Below are 20,354 nucleotides of genomic sequence, written 5' to 3'. Positions count from 1 at the left end.
TAAGACTTTGTGCCGCCATATCTTGTCTGGACGCACCCGCCTCGAGTATCGAGTCATTCGAGATGGCAAGCAAAACTGATGGAGACATGACGAAGGCTAAGACTACTCGGCGAGGTGGATATACCCAGTCCAACAACATGGATCGGTATGCCCAAACAAAGGGATCCCCCAGTGGACCGGGTAAAATGATGGAAGATACAGGGGGCGCTCCCCCCTCGTCAACGGAGCTAACCTTGCAAGACGTCATGGCCGCCATTGACGGGAGTAAAGCCTCCCTCGGACTGCAAATGGAGACCCTCGCTCTCAAGTTGGACACAGTTGCTATAGAAGTCAATCTGATTCGAGCTGATTTGTCCAAAACGAATGAGAAGGTCAAATCTTTGGACATCAAGACTGCTAGCTTGACGGGGGATGTCACTGATTTACAGACCGAGGTCCGCAACTTGCGAACGTCCAACGATCTCTTCGCCCGTCGTCTGGAGGAATTTGAGGGAAGAGCTAGGCGTAATAACGTCTGCATTATCGGGGTCCCGGAAAAAGCAGAGGAGCCTGCAGCGGATCTCTTTGTGAAAAATCTCGTAGTTGCCCATCTTGTAGCTAGACTGAGCAAGTTTTTCACTGTTGAGCGGGCCTACAGAGTTCTGGGTGGTAAACGAAAGCTGGGGGCCCCACCGCGGCCTATTATTGCCAGGATCTTTAACTTCAGAGATCGAGATGCAATTCTGCAGGCCTCACGGGTGGGTGGGCCCACGAAATTTGAAAACACTACGGTCAGTTTCTACCCGGACTTCATGTTAGCGATCCAGAAACAGAGACTAAGTTTCATCGGTGTCAAAAGGAGACTGAAAGACTTGGGCCTAAAATATGCGATGCTCTTCCCGGCCAAACTGAGAATCGAATTTGAGGAGCGGACATACTTTTTTGATCTTCCTGAGGTTGTGGCGGACTGGCTTGACACTTTGCTCAATCAGCGTGGACAGGATAGACAGTCTAGAGGGGCGGAAGGCGGATCGGAGGAACAGGAGTAAGCGCTCGGCTTCTGATTCTTGATCGTGCTGGCCTCAGACAGTGGTTCGCTATATAAGCTGTTCTGAACTAAAGTAACAATTTGACAATTGGGTTGTGGAGGGGTTAATAGTGGGTCTTTTCCTCCACTGTTTTACTTTTTGTAGTTTAGTTTGATGCTAGGGCGACAGGCACACTGCAAGTTGGGGTGGCTTTTTAGGCTTATGCAGGGGTGCAGGGTGGGGTGGTTAGTACCGGTTCATGGTTGGGGGGTGGGGAGGTCTTTGTTTGGGTGTTTGAGTTTTTCGCAAGGCAACGTATTGTTTTATCAACGGATTAAAATGCTGAGTTCTGGAGAGGGATGGATCTGTCTACATTACCGGGATGGGGGGTAGGGGACTGAAACTACTTAGCTGGAACGTGGATGGGTTGGGAGATAGGATAAAACGTGGGGTTGTGTTGCAAATGTTGAAACGTCTATCCCCTGATGTGATACTCCTCCAAGAAACACACTTAATAGGCAATACTTGTCATGCCATGAATAGGAGGGGTTATCGTTTAGTCGCTCATGCTGGTTTAACTCTGGATCTAGGGGAGTAGGTATTCTGTTGGAAAATTCCCTCCCGTTAGAGATCGATGCAACAGTTCTGGATGATAGAGGGCGCTATGCTGCTATCACTGGTAGGTGGGAGGGCCGCACCCTCTCCTTGGTTTCTGTTTATATTCCCCCGGGCCTGAAATCGACTACCTTTGCTGATCTTGGGCAAGTCATCCTCTCACTCCAGGAGGGGACTTTGGTAATGGGTGGTGACTTCAATGCAGTGGTTTCCGGTAGAGAGGATCGACATCCACCTAGAGACTTAACGAATGCCCAGACTTGGCTCAGCTACTTCATAGACACACTGGGCTTGGTGGACTGTTGGCGGCTGTTACATCCCTCCCGGCTCCAATACACCTTTCATTCAGGAGCACATGGTAGCCTTTCTAGGATCGACTATGTATTGATGCCCGCGGCCCAGGCCCCCACTGTTACAGAGGTTAGACATCTGGCACGGGGTATATCCGACCACTCCCCAGTGTGGATTCAGATAGAGTTACTTGCGGGTGCTGAAGGTAGGGTTGCCCCGATTAATCCCTGGCATTTTCGTGATCCTAAGACCCGTACTGCCCTTAGTAAAGTCTCTTGACCACTACTTCATGGAAAATGAGGGGTCTGTATCTTCTGCTGTGTCCCTTTGGGAGGCTTTCAAAACTGTCATCAGAGGCCAGGCATTGTCTCTAATAGCGGGGGTGAAGAAACGAAGAAATGAGGAAGTCGTAAAGATTGAGTCTGAGATTGTGGACCTGGAGTGTGACCTCGAGCAGGAGATCACCCGCGAGAAGCTGCAAGCTTTACATCTTAAGCAATTGGAATACAAAGCATTGGTCACGGATGCGGCGAAGATCATGAATAGGGAGCAGCAGGGACGTTTGTATGATGTTGGTGACAAGGCGTTCAAACTAATAGCGTGGCTGGATAAGAGAGATAGAGCGAGTCGTTTTGTTCCGGTGATTGAGAGAATGAGTGGTGAACGGGTGACCGACCCTGGTGAGATCGCCCAGTGTTTCGCGGAACACTTCCAAGCATTCCCCTGTGTCAGAGCGGGCGGAAGAGGATTCGCATTTGTTATTACGCGATATCGCGTTGCCGTGCCTGTCTGACGCAGATAGGGAACAAATGGAATCGGTGATAACAGTAGAAGAAGTGGCTCTTGCTATTCGCTCCTTGAGATCGGGGAAGGCTATGGGACCCAACGGTCTCCCAATTGAACTTTATAAATTGCGTCCCGATAAGATGGCTCCTTATATACGGGATATGTTTGGGAATCGCATGAGAGGGGCTCCCTTCCCGGTGATCAGCGTCTGGCTACTATTGTGGTGATCCACAAGGAAGGGAAACCGAGGGATAAGTGTGCTTCCTATAGGCCGATATCTCTTTTAAATGCGGAACCTAAGATTCTCGCGAAGTATTGGCCAATCGATTAATAAATGTGATAAGCGATCTGATTCATCCAGATCAGTCCGGTTTCATCCCGCACAGAAACACAGCTCTGAATCTCAGGCGGTTGCACGGTGTCCTTGCGAGGGCGGAGACGTTACGTGAGCCAGCCATCTTGGCCTCTCTAGATGCCACGATGGCGTTCGATACCGTGGAATGGCCGTATTTGTGGGCTGCCCTCGCTAAGTTCGGATTTGGTCCAGGCTTCATTGGCTGGGTGCGACTCCTCTATGAGGGACCCCTGGCACAGATCTTTGTTAACAGGCGGGTTTCTAAGCCGTTCGGTCTGGGGAGAGGTACGAGACAGGGTTGTCCCTTGTCATCACTACTGTTTGCCCTGGCCTTTGAGCCCCTTGCGGCATGGATACGGTGGGAGCCCTCGATGAAGGGTATTTGGTGGTCCCCTGACTTCGAGGATCGTATTTCGCTCTACATGGATGATATCCTGCTTTATTTAAAATCTCCCCGGAAATCGCTGATAGTCCTGTTCGATGTCCTGACCTCCTTTGGTAAGAATTCTGGTCTGGTGATAAACTGGACCAAGTCTTCTTTGTATGTGCTGTGGGGGGAAGTCCCCCCTATCCCTCGTAATTGTCCCATCCAGGTGGAGCCTTCGGGGTACAGGTATATCGGAATTTATATTTCATTAGACCCGGTGGTGCGTTATGAGCAGAATTTGATTCGCCCTTTAAACAGGTTGAAATCGGACGTGGCGGGCTGGCGAAAACTCCCGCTTTCGCCGGGCTGCGCTCTTTAAAACGATGTCTCTGTCACAGTTCCTCTATGCACTCCAAAATACCCTTGACATAGTTCGGGCCAGTTATTTTCGTGCAGTGGAGGATCTCCAGAGGAAGTTGATCTGGGATGCTAGACCCCGTATTGCTCTCGCTAAGCTAACACTCCCCTGGTACGATGGGGGTATTGCTCTCCCTGACATTAAACTGTACTATTTGGAGTCTCAACTTAGCGCGATTAATCATGGTATGTATGGTCCGTCTAACCCCGCGTTCACTATGGATAGGTGGTTGTTGCCTGGGGGTGATTATTATAGAGCACCATACTCAAAGTCGGCGGGTAGGGATCTGTCAGGCCCTACGAGGACAGCTGTGCGTCTGTGGTATAATGCTAAGAATGCGACGGGATGGAAAGATCGCATGACTCTGGCTACCCTGCTTTTCGCTTCTGAGAGACTGGGCAACCCGTGGAAGACCAAGGGGTTTGAGAAGTGGGACCTGATAGGTATCAGTAAGGTGGTGACCTCTGGGTAAAGGACCGTATTAAATCATTTGAGGCGCTGAAGACAGAGTTTCAATTAAATGATTGTAATGGCAGAGTTTTGGCTTTATTTAGAAGTGATATAGATCATTAATCTTGCTCGCATCTAGTATAGGTATTCTTAGCCTGTGTTGGCCCTTTTAAGCCCTTTTTCCAGACCTAGAAGAGGATAGCTGCTTAATATGCCTTTATTCTTGACTTTAACCTGTCTATTGCCTATTGGCTTTGACATATTAGACACATTGGTATGGTTTATGTAGGTATTCTGACAGAGCTAAGGAGCATTTCACCCCTTTTCAGGCCTACAGGCTTAGAGCTAGAGAGACTCCATCTTGATGGAAGCAGAGAGGCTTTTTAGGGCAAAAGCAATGTTTATAGTTATAACTGTTGTTCGCCCTAAGCGGACCGGAGAGAACCGGCCAGAGCTGAATCTAATCAGGAATTGTTCCCGGGCTCAGGTCTCTAGACGAAACAAGCAGACTGGTCACTGTGGGAGCGTCTAGCGCAAGGAGCCTGGTGCATGGGATTGGTGGGAAGAAGCTGCTGGCTGGAACTTTCCATGAGGAAACAGCATTCTATATTTGTGAAGTGCAGAGGCGGAGTCAGTCAGTCAAGCAGAGAGTCAAGCAGAGGGCAGTCGAGGAGAGAGTCGAGGAGAGAGTCCAGCAGAGAGTCCAGCAGTGGAGTGGAGTTGGCAGAGAGAGAGAGAGGGTTCAATCTGGAGAAGAGCTGAGTTGAATAGTGAGCTGGAACTGAAGGAAGCAGTCAGAAGCAGTTGCTTATCAGGAGGAGGTGTGAATAGCTGGAGTCTGAAGTAATGCCTTTTAGAAGAGATAGAGGAGAGCTCGTGGACTAACCTATGGAAGCAGATGGAGTTAATTGGACATTGGCGCAGAGACAGAGTGAATAAGCTAGTGGAATGAACGGTGATCAGAGCGGCAGGAACCATTAAGATTGAAGACGGAAGGTAGAGACAGTTCGTGTGGGGGAGAGGAGTCCAGAGACCGAGTGATCAGCGCAGAGGTGTACCCAAGAGTGCAGGAGAGAGAGAGAGTCTGAGATGACCCAAGGCACAGACGAGAGAGGAACCCAGATGACAGCTAGAACAAGACTACACACTAATAAGGTGAAGGCGTTCCTGTTATATTAATTTACTTTACACTTGCATCTTAATCTTATCTTTATTCCCTGGGCTTTTGCATTGCTAATCTTTTCCCTTTCAGCGGAGTGTTCCTGTTATGTGTAATCTTTTCTCTTTCAAGCGGTGTGTTCTACCTATAGCCTTTGTTAGATTTGTATAAATGTTTATATTGCTATAATAAACAATCCCCAGTTTATAATAAACTGGTGTGTAGCCCCTATTCTTGTTCACTGAAGGTAAATGTAGCTCCTAGGTGAATGCTAGGCACGTGAATGGATGAGTAATCCCAATCAGGTAAGTGGTGATCACATAAATAGGGAGTGAGTGAACCTTTGATGCCAAGAGCAGAGAGTACATTATATAATTTGGAACTATATTCAAAGTCATTATTGTAGTTTCATCCCGAGTAGACAGCTGAGATAATATCCCAATATATATATATATATGTATAGGTGTTCATAGGAATGTGGTCGTCGTTGATATGCGGCGTTAGTGACAGCACTGGGTGGGAGACCAGTGTTAATACCGACTAGATTGTGGCTTGAATAAGTGAGAGCGCCAGGGGGGATACTGACGTGGAGTTCGACAGGATTGTTGAGCGTTTGGAAACGGGAGCATTGGGTTCTGCAGGCCCATGTGTAGTCGCACCGGATTGTGCGCAATATCTGCCCTAGGGTAGACCGGTCTGGGTCTGAGTGGCCGCGAGACCAACTGATGTAAATAAGTGTGGTGTAGGGTATGGATATCCCTAGTAATCAGTGAGTATTCTTAGTATCCCTATAGATTTAGTGGTGTTTTTGATAATATGAGCTTGTATATTGCGAGTTCCCCATCCTCAGGTAGGTACCAGGTGCCTGGATAGGTGGTCCTGGGGACGGAAGGTGAGTACGTTCTGGCTGGGTTGGAGGGGCCCCTGGGGGCTGATCCCACCTACTCAGAAAATCCAGCCATTACATTTTGGCGTAGTCGGACAGTTTACGAAGCCTGTGTGCCTGGCCATGTGTTTAGAGAGGTTCCCATGTGTTGTTAGTGAGTGCCATGAACGCCAATTACATTTTGGCGTAGTCGGACTGTTTACGAAGCCTGTGTGCCTGGCCATGTGTTTAGAGAGGTTCCCATGTGTTGTTAGTGAGTGCCATGAACGCCAATTACATTTTGGCGTAGTCGTCATCTTACGAAGCCTGTGTGTCTGGCCATGTGCTTAGAGAGGTTCCCATGTGTTTTGAGTGAGTGCCATGAACGCCATAACATCTGGCGTAGTCAAACGGTTTACCTATCCTGTGTGTCCTGGCCATGTGCTTAGATTGTTTCCCATGTGTTCTGAGGGAGTGCCCTGAATGCTAGTTCCATCTGGCGTAATGTTGCAGTTTATGTAGCCTGTTAGACCTATTGGCTTGAACAGTTGCAGCGTGAGGAGATTGCATTACATCATGGCATTTGGTTTATTCAGGGTGGAAGGAATGGTTTTCATCTTGGTGTTTAAACTGTCAGAGTTGAAGGATGGCATTACATGAGGAAGCCAGTTACATCTTTGTGATGGTCCAATTGTATAAATGTGTGTAAAAAGTGCTTTTAAATTGCCCATTAAATTGCTTGCTGCATCTGCTTATGCTGTGCAATGTGAAATGTGTTCATTTTAATATGATCTGTGGAGTTTTTAGAATATAGCTCCTTGTAAATATGACTTGTGAATAGCGCCATTTTATTGTGCCTTATGAGGTGCATGTTCTCATGTTGATCTGCTGTGTTGCTTGTGAATGGTGCTTTGAATATATTCCTTGTGAAAAGCGTGTCATTTTTTTTTGAGTTTGTTTACTGTCTTGTAAATATGGTTTTAGAATAGCGCCATTTTAATGTGGCTTGTGAGGTGCATGTTCTTATGTTAATTTGTTGTGTTCCTTGTGCATTGCGCCTTGGAAATGTTGTTTGTGAAAGGCTTGTCTTGTAAATATGGCTTGTGAATAGCGCCATGTGGTCATGGCTTGGACAGGGCATGTTCTCATTACGTTTGGCAGGAGAGAGCTGGATCTCTCTCGGGTGCTTGGGGATAACGTTTTTGAAAATATGTGTACGTGTTAGCTGTGAACGTGAAGAAATGTGATCATGATTTTCCCGTGTATCCATGGACGTTGGGAAATGATTGTGCTTGAGCTGCCAAAGGGTTAATATCTTGAGTTGAGATGGCAGTCTTTATTTTTTACATGCTGTCAACATGCATGGTTATCTGACCTGACTATAAAAGTCAGTGGATTATTTGATGGTTTGATTTTGACTTGTTTTGGTTCCTTGGTCTGCCTACGTGCTTTGTCAGTTTCTTGACGGGAAGGTAACATCTTGTGTTTTGAGAAGGGTTTTATTCATTTCACATTCCTTTTGAAATGCGTCTACGAATTTGTGTGGGTTTGCCTTGGAACTGATGTGGTTATAAATAAACCAGTGGATTACGGAGAAAGCTGTGTTCTTTTAAAATGAGTGAAATGTTAAAAAGATGGCCCGTTAGAATGCATGCTACGGGCTGTTTTCATTAATTATTTCTTTGAGGGGTTTCCATCTAGACAGGAATGTGATGGTTGCAATAATAATAGGTTTAGAATAATAAATATTGCCCGACTGTGCATGGTAACATGTGCTTTTAATTAGTGTAAGGCAACCATGTGTCTTTGAAAGACAAAATGTTAGAATGCAACATTATTATTTTTCCAAATGTGAATTAAAATGTATGCTTTTATAAATGTGAACTCAAATACAATGTTGAAATGTATCTGCATTTTATGTTGTTTTACAAATTATTTCTCTTTGACAAATGGGCCATGTTAATTCGTTTCTCAAATGCAGAATGTATATTATTGTATGCCAAAGGTAGTTGCCCCTTTCTAAATAAGTCCCCATATTTTAAATGTCTTGCCATTAGCTGAATTAGTCAGACAAAAGTCTTTTTAGAAATTGCAGCTTTTAATTGGCAGTACACTGTAACAGAATTGTTTTTTTTATTAATATTAGCTTCCGTTAGTTTGAGAATCAGGCCATGAGAACAGGCAAAAGGAATTTGTTTTTCGACCTTGGCAGACCAGCTGGTCTGTGCAGACGGATATCTTCCCTTCATTCTGCAAGTTTCGATCACGTCCCAGTGTGTTATGATTGGCTACAGTTCAATTTTCTTCCGCGCACGGCTTGTTTATTTAAGGGCGGGGTGGCCTGGCTCTTCCCTTGGTGTTAGTTAGTGTAGGGAGCCTGAGCGGGCTTCTTTAATATGGAAAACTGGGAGGCTTGCAGTGCCCTGCTGAGGCTGAGAGGCTCATCACTTGGCGGTAGTCCAAAGTAGCGTCACACTGTAGCATGGCTCCTGCCCTGAAGCGTGAGACTGGCTTAGTTAGGATTAGGGTATGTTAGGCCCTGTGCAAAAAAAGTTATTAAAAGTTAAATTTTGAATGTTTTTAATTAATTAGGATATTTTCTTTTCAATAATGAAAGGCACCCGGGGTGCTTTTTAAATGGAAAATTTTATTTTTACAAGAATAATGATACTTGTTCTCTTGTTTTTTAGGATGGCTGTGGTTGTGGTTTTGTGTGGGCCCGTCCCCCTTTCCACTTCCTTTTATTTGTTTTAGCTTTTTATTTTCATGTTCTTATTTTAGTTTATTGTTTTGGATGATGGAACCAGACCAGACCAGACCAGACCGGGTGATGGATGGCCGCATTGGAGGATGCAGGGTGGTGGCCTACACTGAAGAATTTGAACTGTTTTATTTAATACCTTGGCCTGCGTCTTTTTATGGACATCTCTACGAGCAGGCCCCACTTTTTTAAAAAAAAATATATAATACACATATGTTTTATTTGGGACAGAATTATACATGTATTTTGATCCATAATCCCTTGTACAAGCAGGCCCCACTTTTTAAGCGAAAAACATGTCACCTATTATAGTTTTTCTGTTTTCTTCAAAACAGTTTTTCCCAAATGAAGGACTTTTTTGAATGATGGCGCACACATGTGCTCCACTGTGTGATTTAAGCTTGATGTTACACTAGTTATCTTGTAGACTGGGGTTGTAGTTTTTTTTTACTGTTCTTGCATTTTCACCTTGATTGATCAAAGGGTGGTTACCTTAAAATTTGGATTGTTCTGGGTGGTGTGTCTTTTAGTATGATTATGTGTTAATGTTTATCCAGACCTTGCAGCAGTTTGTCATGTTTATTTTTCAGATTTCACTTTAAATTGACTAATGTCAGTAGGTAGGCCTCATTTAGGCCTATTGTTATTTTCATCCCACAAACAAGCCCCTACACCAATAGTTTCATGAGTCATCATTAGCTTAACTTGCCTATAGTAGGTAGGGCTCATTTAGGCCCTTTCTTATTTTCTCATTAGAAGTTGAAACACATTTAGTTCTTAAGTTGTCCGAAGTAGGCCCCATTTAGGCCCCTTGCTATTTTCATTCAACACATAAGTCCCTACATCATTAGATTTCACCAGTTATCATTAGAAATTGAGGCACATTTAGTTTGAGGATACTTTGGTTAGTTTCTGTTGTTATCAGATCCAATCTCAGATATGTTTTAGCATTCAGGTCAAGGGTGCTTTGATTTGTTTTTAGGTTTCTATTCCCTACAATTGAGTTTCAGGTGGAATTTCCTTAAGTTGTCATTGTTTTTAGGGAGTTTTTTAGGTTTTGATTTGTTGATAGATTGTGTTGATGTTTGTTTATCTAGATGTTATTGTTTATGAGATGTTCGCAAGATAAGGATCTAAGGGTGGATGGCAGAGATATTTAGCAGTGATATAGATCTTAATCTTGCTCACATCTAGGATAGGTATTTTTTAGCCTATGTTGGATAGATTATGTTGATGTTTGTTTAGATGGTTGTTGTTGTTTATAAGATGCTCGCAAGATAAGGATCTAGGGTGCAATGTAATGGCAGAGTTTTGGCTTTATTTAGAAGTGATATAGATCATTAATCTTGCTCGCATCTAGTATAGGTATTCTTAGCCTGTGTTGGCCCTTTTAAGCCCTTTTTCCAGACCTAGAAGAGGATAGCTGCTTAATATGCCTTTATTCTTGACTTTAACCTGTCTATTGCCTATTGGCTTTGACATATTAGACACATTGGTATGGTTTATGTAGGTATTCTGACAGAGCTAAGGAGCATTTCACCCCTTTTCAGGCCTACAGGCTTAGAGCTAGAGAGACTCCATCTTGATGGAAGCAGAGAGGCTTTTTAGGGCAAAAGCAATGTTTATAGTTATAACTGTTGTTCGCCCTAAGCGGACCGGAGAGAACCGGCCAGAGCTGAATCTAATCAGGAATTGTTCCCGGGCTCAGGTCTCTAGACGAAACAAGCAGACTGGTCACTGTGGGAGCGTCTAGCGCAAGGAGCCTGGTGCATGGGATTGGTGGGAAGAAGCTGCTGGCTGGAACTTTCCATGAGGAAACAGCATTCTATATTTGTGAAGTGCAGAGGCGGAGTCAGTCAGTCAAGCAGAGAGTCAAGCAGAGGGCAGTCGAGGAGAGAGTCGAGGAGAGAGTCCAGCAGAGAGTCCAGCAGTGGAGTGGAGTTGGCAGAGAGAGAGAGAGGGTTCAATCTGGAGAAGAGCTGAGTTGAATAGTGAGCTGGAACTGAAGGAAGCAGTCAGAAGCAGTTGCTTATCAGGAGGAGGTGTGAATAGCTGGAGTCTGAAGTAATGCCTTTTAGAAGAGATAGAGGAGAGCTCGTGGACTAACCTATGGAAGCAGATGGAGTTAATTGGACATTGGCGCAGAGACAGAGTGAATAAGCTAGTGGAATGAACGGTGATCAGAGCGGCAGGAACCATTAAGATTGAAGACGGAAGGTAGAGACAGTTCGTGTGGGGGAGAGGAGTCCAGAGACCGAGTGATCAGCGCAGAGGTGTACCCAAGAGTGCAGGAGAGAGAGAGAGTCTGAGATGACCCAAGGCACAGACGAGAGAGGAACCCAGATGACAGCTAGAACAAGACTACACACTAATAAGGTGAAGGCGTTCCTGTTATATTAATTTACTTTACACTTGCATCTTAATCTTATCTTTATTCCCTGGGCTTTTGCATTGCTAATCTTTTCCCTTTCAGCGGAGTGTTCCTGTTATGTGTAATCTTTTCTCTTTCAAGCGGTGTGTTCTACCTATAGCCTTTGTTAGATTTGTATAAATGTTTATATTGCTATAATAAACAATCCCCAGTTTATAATAAACTGGTGTGTAGCCCCTATTCTTGTTCACTGAAGGTAAATGTAGCTCCTAGGTGAATGCTAGGCACGTGAATGGATGAGTAATCCCAATCAGGTAAGTGGTGATCACATAAATAGGGAGTGAGTGAACCTTTGATGCCAAGAGCAGAGAGTACATTATATAATTTGGAACTATATTCAAAGTCATTATTGTAGTTTCATCCCGAGTAGACAGCTGAGATAATATCCCAATATATATATATATATGTATAGGTGTTCATAGGAATGTGGTCGTCGTTGATATGCGGCGTTAGTGACAGCACTGGGTGGGAGACCAGTGTTAATACCCACTAGATTGTGGCTTGAATAAGTGAGAGCGCCAGGGGGGATACTGACGTGGAGTTCGACAGGATTGTTGAGCGTTTGGAAACGGGAGCATTGGGTTCTGCAGGCCCATGTGTAGTCGCACCGGATTGTGCGCAATATCTGCCCTAGGGTAGACCGGTCTGGGTCTGAGTGGCCGCGAGACCAACTGATGTAAATAAGTGTGGTGTAGGGTATGGATATCCCTAGTAATCAGTGAGTATTCTTAGTATCCCTATAGATTTAGTGGTGTTTTTGATAATATGAGCTTGTATATTGCGAGTTCCCCATCCTCAGGTAGGTACCAGGTGCCTGGATAGGTGGTCCTGGGGACGGAAGGTGAGTACGTTCTGGCTGGGTTGGAGGGGCCCCTGGGGGCTGATCCCACCTACTCAGAAAATCCAGCCATTACAATGATAGGGAATACTTTCGATATCTTCAAATCCGCCATGCCCTAAAGTCTAGTTTGTCAGAGGGTGAGAAGATCCGGAGTCGTCCCCGCACGAGGATAGGGTGCTGGATGGTCATGTGCCAGACAGTACTATCTCCTTGATTTACATAAAACTAATTAACAATAGGGCTGACCTACATTTTCAGCTCCGGGACGCATGGACCCGGGATGGTTTAGAATTGGACGATAAGGACTGGCAGTCGGCGATCTCCTCTCCTAAGGAGGTTGCGATTCCAGCCCGTCTCAGGCTAGTACAGCTCAAGATACTCCACAGGACCTACGTCACAGGCCCCCGTCTAGTTAGAATGGGATTTTCTGAGGATGGTTTGTGTAAGCGGGGATGCGGGCTGGTTGGGACATTTCTCCACATTCTCTGAGAGTGCCGTTATGTAACTGTCTTCTGGAATGAGGTGCACACAATGATGGCGGAGGCCACGGGTGTTGCTCTCTTGCCCGAAGCCAGACACTGTTTGTTGAATGTGTGGGAGCCAACAGATCACAATGCTGTACAGACCCAATGGGTGACCCGGGGAAATATGCTTGCTAAAAGAGACATATCACAGTTATGGGGGTCCCAGAGGCCACCTACTGTTGAAGCATGGAGGGAGAATATGGATTGGGCGATGTTTAGGGAGAAAAATGTATATGTAGCCCGGGGGCGACCCCGGAAGTAGAACAAGATATGGGGTCCATGGAATAGTTACTGTGGTGGCATCTGCACTCCCCCCGTGACAACTAACGCTGATGCTTCACTCTCCCCCTTACCCCACGTTCCTACTGAAGTATCCTCTTAATGATAGACTGACTTGTTTTTTCCCCTCCGTCCCCCCATCCCATTGCCGAGTTCATATGATTCTGTATTGCCTTGTTCCTCCTTCGTTTGAACTGGTGTTCTGTATATTGTTCATTATTGCCTTGTTTGTTTATAATTTTCAATAAAAAGAATCAAAAAAAATATGTACTTTGAAAAAATATCGAATTTATTAAAATTAATGTAAAATTTAAAAAGTATTAAAAACAAATAACTAAAATATACTTAAGAATACTTAAATAACCTTAAAATATTAAATAATTAATTTAAGTTATAAAAAAAATAAAACCATTTTATTTGTTAAAACATATATATATTAACATAATATTATTAAAAAATATACAATAGTATTACCGTAGGATAGCGGGAGTGTTAAAATTACTATTTCCACTCCAATGAGTGCAAAAGTAGAGAAAGCGTTGGATAGCGTAGGGGTAAAAATTACTATTCCCACTCCAAAGAGTGCAACAGTAGGGAAAGCGCTGGATAGTGTAGGGGTAAAAATTACTATTCCCACTCCAGTGAGTGCAACAGTAGGGAAAACGTTGGATAGCGTAGGGGTAAAAATGACTATTCTCACTCCAATGAGTGCAACAGTAGTGAAAGCCTTGGATAGCGTAGGGGTAAAAATTACTATTCCCACTCCAAAGAGTGCAACGGTAGGGAAAGTGTTGGATAGCGTAGGGGTAAAAATTACTATTCCTACTCCAGAGAGTGCAACAGCAGGGAAAGCGTTGGATAGCGTAGGGGTACAAATTACTATTCCCACTCCAGTGAGTGCAACAGTAGGGAAAGCGTTGGATAGCGTAGGGGTACAAATTACTATTCCCACTCCAGAGAGTGAAACAGTAAGGAAAGCGTTGGATAGCGTAGGGGAAAAAATTACTATTTCAACTCCGGGGAGTGCAACAGTAGGGAAAGTAAATACTTCATATATTATTTAAATATATATATATATTAATATCTATAACAAATTAATTAAAAGTAATTACCAATTTAAAATATTATAATAATGAATCAATAAAATTACAAATTAAAATTAATTATTAAAATTAGTTACCTATTAATACAAATTAATTACAAATTAACAATTAATTAATTAGCAATTAAAAATGAATTAACAATTAATTCAAATTAAATACAAATAAATAAATTAAATTATTTAATTAATTATATATAAATTACTTCCCACCCTATTCCCCTATAAACCCACAACCCGCTATAGAAAATAAATTAGTAGAATTAACATAATTATCAATTATTCAATTAAATAAAATAATTGGCAATTAAAATGTAATTAATTACCCCAAAAAAATGAATCAACAATTAATTCAAAATAAATACCAATAAATAATTTTATAAATTTACATATTTAATTAATTATAAATAAATTAATTCCCACCCAATTCCCCTACAAACCCACAACCCGCTACACAATTAAATAACGCAAAAATTAAAAAACATAAAATCTAATAATTAAAATAAATTATAACATAAATACACACTTTTCACACATATAATAACATAAAAACACTATAAAGAATTCAATATTATTAAAAATTCTATAATTTTAATAACCTATATTATATACTTCGATATTTTTACTTTCTATATTTTTTTAATTTGATATTACATTCCTTACCTTAAAAACTATATTTTTGATGACTATATTCTGTCAAATTCGATATTTTGTCCATTCTATATTTTGAAGTCGATATTATGTCCATTCGATATTTTGTAGTCGATATTTTGACTGTTTACCCTCCTGAAGGAATGCAACAAGTTTTACAAGTCTCTATGCAGTCTCCACATTCTTGTGATGTTGCTGTCAGCTGCCTTGAACATTTTTTGCATATGAGGTTATGCCTTTAGCATCTAACAGTTTTTATAGCATTTGATTTACTAAATGCTCATCAAACGTGTGCTGGACTGTAAATGAAGTATGGCATATATCTCTGTTTTTTCTTACTCTGCCTCTTTTCCATTTGAGATGTATTTCCTTTGAGCTTATGGGCAGACAAAAATCTCTGTTAAGAATCTCATCTCAATCTTCACGTTGTTCCAGAATGGCTACTGAGGCACCACTCTCGGCTAAAGCCACTAAACCCAAGGTACTAAACCCAAGAGAGCTAAGAATGACCCTCCTTCACTCATCTTATCCTGTAAAAATCTTGTTTTGGGCACCATTTTAGATGAGGTGAGGGGGTTGAAATTGTTTATGTCTACGACAAATGAGAAACGTCAACAAATAGAGGACATATGGATTACTATGGAAACATAAGTTCTGGATATGGAACAACGCATTAGTGATCTTCAGGATGTCACTACTAAGATTTCACTCTTGGAACAAGAAATTCATTGTCTCAAACTCCACACTGAGGACCTTGAAAATCGTAATAGATGCAATAACTTACACCTGTATGGTCTACCAGAGACTATTGAAGGCACGGACATGCTTCTTTTCCTTAAGAAATTCTTGTAAGAGCTATTGGATCTTCCTGCTATGCCCTTGTTAAATATGCAACGTGCCCATCGGCTAGGTCGTCTTCAACCAAATGCCTCGAGGCCTAGAGGATTTATTATGCTATTTTTGGAATTTACAAACCTCATGCGTGTCCTCACAGCAGCTAAAACAAAACGTCGTCTCATTTGGTCTGGCCACAACATCTATCTGTCACAGGATCTCTCCAAAGCAACTAATGCACGAAGAAAGGAATTTTTGGCTCTCCGTCCACAAATGAGACAGTTAAATATTCGTTATGGCATTTTTACATTCATGCCTTCGTAAAGTTACTCATGAGGGTTCCTCACATACTTTTGATGATCCTACTAAACGGAGAACTTTTCTACGTAATCTCTCTCCACCTTCTGCTGCTGGTTCCTCTCCTCTTTACTAAATTTCTTGTATCTGTCCCTTATCTTTTCTATGATGGCTATTCATAATTCTATTCTTTTTACTTCCATCTCCGTCGCTTTATCTTCTGTCTGTGCAGTGGCGCCCCATGCGCCAATCTTTGATGTATTCTCTGAGATCTGGATCTTTTTCCTTGATCTATCCTTACTTTCTTCTATTCTTCTTTCTTTTTTCCATCTTTTTTCATTCTTTTTATTGTTGTTTCTCCCTTTTAAATATATTTCATATGTTGCATGTGTTAATTAGTGCTGTACTTTGTATTATGATGTGTTTGTTACTCCTAGCTTATGTCTGGTGTTTTTCTCCTTTCAGTTGCTGTATTCCTGACGTGTATGAACAACTCCATATGTGTTTTACCCTTCCATCCCTCCATTATGTGTAAATATGTCACGTGGAATGTTCATGGTCTTGGAAATCCAGTCAAAAGACAAAAGGTATTATCTCACTTATCCAAACTAGATTCTCAGGCTTCTTTTCTTCAGGAAACTCATTATGATGAAGCAGAATCGCTTAAGTTGAAAAGTCAATGGGTGGGTTAAGTTGTTTATTCTCCTGCATCTAGCAAAAAAGGGGGTGTAGCTATACTGTTTCGTAAGTCGTTATCTGTACAAATTTTGTCTACACAAAATGATGATGATGGACGTTGGGTGATGGCAAAGGTTGATATACAAAACAACATTTTGGTCTTACTAAATATTTATGGCCCTGTTAAACCTGACCCTAAGTTTTGGACTGATATTAAGATTTTACTTCCATTGATTGCCCTAATATTATTATTGCCGGCGATTTTAACCAATGGATTGACCCCTTTTCTGATACACTATCTAAATGTAAATGTAACCCTGATAAATCCCACAAAGCATTTCAATCGGCCATTGCCTTTCGGTCATCATTTGATGTTTGGAAGAATTGTAACCCTTACACACTTGAATATACTTTGTTCATCAAACACGTTCTAGGATTGATTATATTTTGGTTAGTAAATCCTTGCTTCCTTCTCTTCAAGCATCGGAAATTGGATCCATTTTTATTTCTGACCATGCACCAGTTCATGCTGTACTGGACCTTTCACTTATTTCCCTACAATTTAGTCGCTGGAAACTCAATAACTTTTTACTATCTGATACAATATACATCAAAGAAGCCACTGCTTTTATTACTGAGTTTTTTAAACTTTAACAATCCACTTGACACCTCAGTTTCCAATAATTGGGATGCCTTTAATGCCTCCTTTTGTGCCTTCACTATTTCATATGTTTCGGGGAAAAAGAAAGCTACACGGAAAAAATATACTGATCAATTACAAAAACTTAAATTATTGGAACATATTTATTTTACTTCCAAAATGTCCTCGACTCTTCACGAATTGATCAAAGCCAAATCTGAACTCAACAAACTTGCAACAATTGATGCTTGTAATATTCTTCTTAAAATTAAATCTAAATATCATGGTGGTCAAAATAAGGCGGGTAAGATGTTAGCCAATTATTTGAAAATTAAATCTGAACGTAAAAAACATTGGGCCCATCTTAAATGAATCCACTAAAACCATGATGTCGTCAGATGAAGATATTGCTGAGGTTTTTCATGAATATGATCAATCTCTTTATTCTGATGACACGAATCCTACTACTCAAAACTTAGATACCTTTTTTTCGGGTCTTTCCTCTCTCCCATCTTTACCCGATGAATTTAAAGCATTAGAGAAAGAGGTAACAGCTCTAAAAATACCTAACGCTATTAACTCCTTAAAAAAATCACAAGTACCAGGGCCTGATGGTCTCTCTGTTGAATTTTATACCACTTTTTCCTTCATTTTTGTCCCCAAACTCCTAACACTCTTTAATTCCTTTATTACTGATGCTAAAGCATCCAGTTCTTTTATGGACGCCTTAATTATTATCATTCCTAAACCTGACAAAGATCATTCCCTTTGTAAAAATGTCCGCCCAATTTCTTTAATAAATTATGATTGTAAAATATTTGCCAAGATTCTTGCATCCCGTCTTGAGAATATTACTCCTTTATTGATTAAAACTGACCAAGTTGGTTTTGTGAAAGGCAGATTAGCATTGGATAATGCTCGAATGCTTGCAAATATGACCTCATATGGAAAAAAAATTAAATCTCCTCTTGCCACACTGTCTTTGCCGAAAAGGCTTTAAATCGTATCAATCAGCAATTTATGTTCAGAACACTCCAATGGTTTGGTTTTGGACCTACATTTATTTCTTATATTAAATTATTATATTCTTGCCCACGAGCCAGTATTTTTGTAAATATTTATTTTTCCTGATTTTTTTCTTTATTTAGAGGTACACGCCAGGGATGTCCTCTTTCTCCTCTATTATTTGTTTTATGCCTTGAACCATTCCTTGAATGCATCCGTGTTAATTCAAATATTTCTGGTTTCACTTATAATTCCATTGAAACCAAAACATCAGCATATGCGGATGATATATTAATTTACATGTCAAATCCCATTACCTCCCTCCCGCCTTTTATGGAGGAGGTTTGGTTATACTCTAGTATTTCTGGGTATAAATTAAACTTCTTTAAGAGAAAGGTTTTACCTTTAAACTCTTTATGTTACCAATTTATGATTAATGATACTATTTTTACATGGTGCCCCACAAAAATTAAATACCTTGGTATTTGGTTTTCTGCCTCTTTGCCTACCACAATTAAGTATACTCCTTCTTACATGGACTCCCCTTTTTCTTTCCTGGTGGGGCAGGTTAGATACTATTAACATGATGATTGTGCCTCATATCCTATTTACAATATCTATGTTACCTATTCGGATCCCCATCTCCTATTTTTCTCGAATGAACTCCAGCTGTGTAAATTTTTTATGGAACAAGAAACACTCACAAATTGCTCTTACAAGACTTATTCGTCCTAAAACTGAAGGCGGAGTAGGTTTTCTAAATTTTAAAGCCTATCACTCGGCCTTTTTGATCAAACAATCTTTTGCTTTATCCTATGATTTCGCTGATATCCCTGTTCCCAGATGGATTGTTTTCGAACGCTCATTATTAAAAGATTTTTCATTTCAGAACGTTATATATATGTCCAATAGTACTTTCATGTTCACTAATCATATTTTAAAATATTCCCAAAATTTATTATATAATACTTTTACCAATGGTCTAATCCCATTTCAATGTTTTTTATCCTCTACAATCTGGTACAATAAATATCTTAAATATAAAGGTAAATCATTCTATTACAAATACTGGAAGGAGAAGGGAAGTATTTTTATACACCAGTTAATTAACCACAACTCTGTCATTCCTTTTCCTGACCTACAAATACAATTTCAACTACCTAACTCTTGCATCAATGAATCTATACTAATATAATAAAGAGAGAGCCCAAACCTTTGAGGCGGGTAATCTCAGGAACCACAGCACCAATCACAACACCCAATGCAGAGTTGGAAAGGGCAGTTGCAGCAGAAGCACATAGGCTATGCAGACACCCTCCATATACATTTAAAAGGTAAAAGAACCGTGCCAGCAAAGTAGTCCCTCGTGGGCGTGTCTGCGTTGTGCGGTGGGCATGTGCTGGGGGCGTGTGGTACGTTCCGCCCTTCATGCCATGTCTCATATTGCATGCTGTGCGCGTGTTCTGGGGGCATGGGCGTGTGCAGGGCGCGGGATTACGGGAAAAAAAAGCGAGCGTTGTGCCCAATATTTCATTGTTTTTTCTTCCCAGGTTCTGTACATTCCCGCTCCGGGTGTGCTTCCCCCGCGCTCCCAGTGACGTGCACCTGCTTTACTGTATGGAGGTCAGGCATGGCGCTATTCCCAAAGGCCGGAAGGAGCCCAAACAGGGGCCATTGTGCAGGAAATGTAATCTCGCCTTAACTTCCGGTGACGCCTGAGGTGCACACTGGAGATTTTCCACTTCTGTTGCGCACCGGCCTCACGCCACGCACATCCGGACACAAGGCCCGCCTCCACGGAAATACCAAGTAGGGACTATCCCTCCCCCGGGAATATGTGATGATATTCCGCAAACCAACATCCCGCATATCATCACTCCGGAATTTTTTAAATGCGGGACCATTACTCCGCAAAGACATAATTTCTAAAACTTTTACAACGCATATGACTTTATCACGCATGCCATTATAAAGCAAATGCATGTGTGGTAAAGTCATATA

The sequence above is a fragment of the Lissotriton vulgaris genome, chromosome 6 (genome assembly GCF_964263255.1).
Source record: "Lissotriton vulgaris chromosome 6, aLisVul1.2, whole genome shotgun sequence".
In the NCBI taxonomy this organism is placed as follows: Eukaryota; Metazoa; Chordata; class Amphibia; order Caudata; family Salamandridae; genus Lissotriton; species Lissotriton vulgaris.
This window is presented reverse-complemented; position numbering follows the sequence as displayed.